The sequence below is a fragment of the Lycium barbarum genome, chromosome 8, assembly GCF_019175385.1.
Source record: "Lycium barbarum isolate Lr01 chromosome 8, ASM1917538v2, whole genome shotgun sequence".
Classification (NCBI taxonomy): Eukaryota; Viridiplantae; Streptophyta; class Magnoliopsida; order Solanales; family Solanaceae; genus Lycium; species Lycium barbarum.
Window position 1 is genome coordinate 96105778 of NC_083344.1, and position 7457 is coordinate 96113234.

The following is a 7457-nucleotide window of genomic DNA, read 5'->3' on the forward strand; positions in this document are numbered from 1 at the left end:
AAGAAGGCAAAACCATACTAATAATCATGTGTCGTTATAGAACCCGCGTATGTTACCTAGGTGGAAGACTGGAAGTTATAATTTATATGTTCGTCCAACAAAATTGAGGTTTAGATGAGACCAAAATAATCCTGATGCTATAATGAGATGACTGTTTCTTTCCTTTTGTTAATCATTTGTTATTCAAAACATATCAACATTACTAATTTAAATTAACACCATATAAGATCCATTAAAAGAAATATACTCCCAGCCAAAAAATTCCCATCCTCTTCCTTTTGCTTCACTTGTTGACACAAATTAAAAAAGGAAACAAAAGAGAGCTATGCTCAAATTTTTACGACATAAATATTTTATTAAATATCTGTTTTACAACAGATTAGAACAAACAGCAAGGCCGTCTTAGCTCAGTGGTAGAGCGCGTGGCTTTTAACCACGTGGTCGTGGGTTCGATCCCCACAGACGGCGAAACTTTTGCATTATTTTTTAAAGAATTGTGGCAGATGCAATAATTCAACTTTTAGCCACCTTTTGCTATGACCTTGACTTGTGTCTAAAAGTCAACTTTTAGCGACTGACACTACAAACAAAAATGGAAAGCTACCTATTTATCGAAAAGTCATTGTTGTCTGTTAAAGTGTCTATTATTTGGCTACATGCACCTCATATTTTGGGATTCAGCTCCTCTCCATTTTTTTCAAATTCTAGCTTGAATGAATAACACATGTCTCATGTTATTATCAATGATTTATATTTTATCTTATATATATATGACAAAAGTCATAGATAGCCCTTTAAACTTTATCACATTTTCCTCTAAGATATCTAGACCGAGGATTATATCTATTGGGTACCTGGATCAATTCAAATTCGATCCTATTGGATGTTTTTTTGCCTACGTGGTGCCTATGTAGCACTGCAATTGAGTTTACTTTTTCTTGGGCGAGTGGACAACTCTTTTTTCCTTAATTTTTTTTTGGTTAAAATTTACCTCTTTTAAATAAAATTTAATAGATAAATAAATAAATAAAATAATCCACCTGCCCCCCGGCGTCTGTCCCCTGACCCCACCCCTCCCCTTTCGCCCAAAATGTTCACTGTAAGTTCTTCTTCTTCTTCTTCTTCTTCTTTTCTCTTCTTCTCCACTTCTCCACTGTACGTTCTTCTTCTTCTTCCTTTTTTTTTTTTTTTTCTCTTCTTCTTCTTCTTCATTATAACACTTCATTTCTTTTAATTACTTATATAAAATTAATTTGTGAATTGGATGTTATTTCTTACCACCATTTTTTTTTTACCTTTTTAGATCTGAAAAGTAGGATTACCATCTTGTTCATCGGAAAAAATGGGGATTCACCATTACTATGACTCTTTTTTTATCTTACCTTTCATTAAAGGTTGGTGGGTCTTGTAAAGACATTGATAGACCTAAATAAGAGAAGAAAAGGGAAATAAATTATTGGTGGGGTGGGGGAGACGGCAGTTGGGGGGGGGGGGGGGGGGGCGAAGGAGTTGAAAATTGGGGGGGGGGGGGGTGTATAATTTATTTTTTAATTATTATGATGGATCCCTCCCCCCCCCCCCCCCCCCCCCCCACCGCCACGTGTCACGTTTTCATTTGACAAAGTTGCCACATCATGGAGAGTGTAATACACTCTCTTAATTTTGCTGATTATTGTGAAAAAGATACCCAATGGGATTGAATTTGGACTGGTTTAGGTACCCAATAGGTACAACCCTCGATTTATGTAACCCAGAGGAAAATGTGACAAAGTTTAGAGGGCTATCTATGACTTTTGGCTATATATATATATTATATATATAAGCAGGACACAGACCCGCTGACGTGGCATCACATAATCACAGGGTTTATACTTATTTATTTTTACAGAATTTAGCCTTTTTAAAATTTTAATTATCCTACCTAATTACCCTAATAAAACAAACCCTTTCGCTACCCAAGACAACCTTTCATAACGGGTGTTCTGAAAAGTTACCTACTATTACTATAGTAAACCGACAAACTGCTCACAGCGTACATGACAGGAAAAACAAAGGCAGAGGCGTTGAACATCGGCTTTCGGTCAGGTGCATCCAAGCACATCAATTCCTTTGGATCAATTTTCGCCAAAACTGGTCAGCGTTTTATCTCTTCGAAAGTTGATTTAATTCCTCGGTTTTCCCATTATCATATTGTTACTATTTTCAATTTTATTGAACAGAATGTCTGTTTTTTGCTTCTTCATTAGTTGAATTCAAAAACATTCTCATGAAAGTAAACCCACTTTATAAGTATTTAATAAAGGTAAAATTCATGAATAAAAAAAGTACATCATTGCATAAGTTGTAATAAATTAACACTCCATGTTCTTTACTGGAGTATATGTTTTCTGTAACTTTTCTTCTGTTTAGTAAGTGCGTATTTTCATCTGAATTTGTCATATCCCTACTTTCTAATGGATTTTCTGCGGAAATTGTGAAAAGAATCAGTTTAAGTAAAAATAATGAACAATCTTAATCAGAAGATTCGTTTCGATTTCTCGCTATGTATACATCAACTTGGCATTTGAATCTATTCTATTAATTAATGTGTAATGTTGGATGTCAATATTTAGTAGTTTAAAATATCTAACTTGAACTTCCTTTAGTCGCGTTTTCTGCGATATCCACAATTTCGTTTACCGTTTTTATCAAAAAAATTTAACATTTATATACCAGCCTTGCTCTTTAGAATTCCTCCACTATTTGTCAGCAACAAATGCACTAGAAATCTTACCTATTGTTATACTTCTTGGATAGTTCAAGAATGATAACATCTAATTTTCTACTATATAGAGTTTTATTGCCATGCTTCGTCGTCAGTCACAAAAAAAAAAATTAAGGTGGGGTTCAATCTTCTATAATAGTAGGAATGAAAAAAAAAAACAAATTTAAGATGGGGCCCACTCTTCTATAATAGTAGAGATTAAAACAAATTAAGGCAGGATCCGCATGGAGAATCAGGAGACAATTGCCAAAACAAAAGTTAAGATGGGGTCCACGTGAAGAAGTAGGAGACAATTGCTAGGAAAAAAATTAAGGTGGGGTCTATGTGAAGAAGTAGAAGACAATTGCAGCAGAAAAAAAAAGATATTTAAATAATGATAATAAGTTCAGAAAATGGTAAAGGTCCGCTTAGAGAAAATGTAAAGAAGAGAAGTTCGGGAAAAAAGAAATAACAATTTAAATTGAACACAAAAACTGCTAAAGATGTCATAAAACCAAAAGATTTAAAACTTATACCATACGTCTAACACTAATAATGAAGAATAACATCAAGAAGGCGAAATATAAACGGTCTTCTATAATAATAAAAAATTTTAAAAAATAAGGTGGGGCCCACTCTTCTATAATAGTAGAATTTTTTTTAAAAAAAGTTAAGTTGGGGCCCACTTTTCTATAATAGTATAAATAAATAAATAAAAAATTTAAGGTAGGCCCACTCTTCCATAATAGTAGAGATAGAAAAAATTAAGGTCAGATCCACGTGAAGAATTAGGAGATAATTGCAAAAAAAATTAAGATGAGATCCACGTGAAGAAGAAGAAAATAGGACATTTAAATAATGATAATAAGTTCAAAAAATGGTAAAGGTGCATTTAGAGAAAATTTAAAGAAGAGAAATTCAGGAAAAAAGAAATAACGATTTAAATTGAACACAAAAACCACTAAAGAAGTCATAAAACCAAAAGATTTAAAACTTATACATTTGGGTATAAGTTTAGACACACACGTCTCGCACAAATAATGAGGAATAACATCGAGAAGACGAAATATAAACGGTCAAGAAACGTATACACATATTTTCTTAAAATGATGAAGTTGGTCTATACTTCAAAATTTAAGACTACAGCAGATGCTGACACATGAAAGCGTTTTTCAGTGTTGTTGATTAGAAAGAGATGATGACATGAAGCTCGGTAGGAGAAAGTGTATTTCAAATCTTTCAATTGGAGAACCAAACAAGGAAAGTCATATATGGGAGAAGCGGAATAAGTAAAATAATTTGTTGATATTTTCAATTAATTGAATTATAATACTTTCTGTAATAAAAATTCCATAATTATATTACTAAAAGGTATTCTCTCTGTCCTAATTTATGTGACATAATTTGACTAGACACGAAGTTTAAAAATGAAAGGAAAGATCTTTGAAACTTGTGGTCTAAAACAAGTCATAGATATTTGTGTAAATTTAAATCATTTCATTTAAATCAAGTTAAATGATTTCTAAACATAAAAATATATCATTCTTTTTTAGACAGTCTAAAAAAAAGGTGGTACTATTTTTTACCTCCAACTCATGTAAAAAAAAAAAAGAAAAAAAAACATGGACCCCATATTAAAAAATAAGCAATATCAAAAAAAAAAAATGTGAACCCCATATTAAAAAATCAAGTAATATTCATGTAATTCTCAAAGTATCCCCTATTAAGTCAATAATGGTGGATTCATTCAGTTTGATTTCTATACCACGCGCTGTATTTGCAGCATTTTTGAATGACTGTCCAAAAAAAGTGGCCCCCTTTGTTGTTAGATCAAAGTATTCACTTAGTGGCCCCCTTCGTTGGTAGATTAAAGTATTCACTTTCTCTTATTGCGTTGTTTTTCTAACGGTTTTATTGGATATTCCATCTTTTATTTTGTGCTGTAGGTCCTACCAAAACTTTCTCCACATTTTTTAGGCTCATTGTCACTTATGCCCTTATTTTGTATTGCTGTTTAATTTTTGTCCCTAAAAAAAATTTTAAAAAAACTTCTGGAGTATAAATTTATATTTTTGCATCATAATATCTCACAAGTTATGTTCCGCACCATTAAAAACTTATGGCCACTAGGCATAAAATTTAGACAAATTTCCTTTTTTAAAAACTAAACTATATAAAAGCATGAGTTGAAGAAGTTGATCGTCGGTCAAGGGCAACCAAGGGCAATTTGGTCAAAGCACTTGCTATTGAATAATTCCATTAGTTAAAAGTAGAATCTTACTGTAGCTTAGTATTAAATATATTCGTACCTTCTCTATTTTTCCCCTGCTCATAAAAATTGCATCAGAACAGATGATGTCATTTCAAGTGGCAGGTATAATTATGTTTTTGGCCACGTGTCACTTTTACACTCCTTTCAGTTTGGGACAATTACGTATATATACATCTTAAGGAGAAATATTTACGAAACGTGACAATAGTTTTATATTACAAAACATAACATTAGAAACCTTATACAAAACATGTTTTTTTTTTTAAAAAAAAAAGAAAATTAAACATTTAAAAAATATTTTTTTCGCTCAAAATTTTATGTATGAAAGTTGTATAAAATGTGTATATCTCGCTCAAGGCTTAAAAAGTTCGCTCAAAATTTAGTGTATGAAAATAGTATGAAAAATTTATGAAATAAGTATATCTCGTTCAAGGCTTAAAAAATCCGCTCAAAATAGTGTGTATGAAAACAGTATGAAATTTGTATCTTGCTCAAGTCTTAAAATTTTGATCACATTTTAGTATAAAGTTCATGTTAGATTTCTGTAAAATTAATACAACTACAACAACATTGTATACAACATTGATACAACATTCAAGACTTAAAATAATCGCTCAAATTTTTGTGTATAAAATGTGTATATCTTGCTCAAGGCTTAAAAAGTTCGCTCAAATTTTATGTATGAAGAATGTATGAAATGTGTATATCTCGATCAAGGCTTAAACATTACGCTCAAAATTTTATGCATGAGAATGGTATGAAATGTGTATATCTCGCTCAAGACTTAGAATTTCATTCACATTTTTCTTATATAAAGTTCATATTAGGTTTCTGGAAAATTAATACAACTACAACTACAACAACATTGTTATACAATATTCAAGGCTTAAAGTTTTCGTTCACAATTTTGTGTATGAAAATTATATTAGGAATTTCGCTCACACATACACACTTCATACATTTTTCATACACAAAAATTTGAGGTAATTTTTTAAGCCTTTGAGCAAAATAAAATAAAATAAATAATATAAAAATTATTTAAAAATAAAATTATTTTCTGAAAATAAAATAAAAAACGAAAATATATGAAAATCTGTCATGTTTCGTAAAATATCGTTATGTTTTGTAAATAAGAAAAATTATCGTCACGTTTTGTAAATATTTCTCCTTAACATGTGTATATATATATATATATATATAGTTTTCCCTTTTACTTTTCACTATTTTATCATGGTCACATAATTCCACTTAATAAACAAATAATATTTGTGTATATGTATTAATGTTCATTTACATATATGCATCGACAGTGCAAATTTAGGTATGTTTATTAGTAGTATAATATATATATATATATATATATACTATCACTACCCAATACATAAATCTTTACAATTGTACACAACTACATACACATAGATATATTATATAATCTAAAGTGCTGCGCACGGGCATACGCCGTCTAGTTTCTATAGGATTCTCACACGACTAGCTTAGATCTTTTCGCCTGAACAGTCCATTACATGACAAAATCCTAATTCCCACATACTTACAAGTTACAACCACAGGCGAATCTATGTATGAAAATGAGTCATGTGAACCCATGGTCACCCGACTAAATTCGGTATATTATGTATATGATTTTTAAAATTCATCTAATATTAACTGAAGGAACACATGCTCAAATTAGAATGAGTGGAGCACTGGGTTTAATTCCTTAATGTTGTGGGATCAAATCCTACTAAATGCACTTTTGCATCTTTTTGTAAATAAAATTTCTAAGATGAACTCATTTTCTTGAAATCCTGGATTCGCCTATGCTTACAACATCTTACCGATTACTTCACCTACCACCAAAATCCAACAGAAATCCCAGCCTCAATATGCCTTTCTCTTGCCTGCCTTTTTGAGAAATCCTTATTGATGCATGTCAAGGAAGTATCTCTTTTTCAATATTGACTTTAACCGAGCAGTGTTTATTCATTGACGTTTTGGTGCGTCAAAATGATTGGATTTTCTATTTCAACTTTGCGTTCTTTAGGAAGAAGGTAATCGTCTTAAATGATCTTCTTAATAACTTTTACCAAGTAAAGAGCAACATAACTAAAAAGAGCCTAAACATACAATCCAAAAGTCTTACATTATCTGAAAGAGATTAATTCCGTGATTATTCTCATTGATTGAGTTGGTAAATATACCATAGTTACAATGTCCTATTAGGATACAAACTATACTAACCTAAAATAGAAGATTTACAAAATATTCTTTTACTACATATTTATACTATTTATCACACCCCCGCAGTCGAAACAGGAGGTTTACGAACGCTGAGACTGTCCCGAAAATCTTCAAATAAGATCTGTGGCAGTCCTTTAGTGAAAATATCGGCGAGCTGATATCTGGACGGAACATGAAGGACACGGACGTGGCCGCGCGCCACCT

The 7457-nt window shown here is 31.4% G+C and overlaps 1 non-coding gene across 1 annotated transcript; it reads left to right on the plus strand.

Moving 5' to 3' along the window:
• The first annotated feature begins 396 nt into the window (after nt 1–396).
• TRNAK-UUU (transfer RNA lysine (anticodon UUU)) lies at nt 397–468 on the plus strand. Its single transcript has one exon. It is a non-coding gene; the product is annotated as a tRNA-Lys (tRNA).
• The last annotated feature ends 6989 nt before the right edge of the window (nt 469–7457 follow it).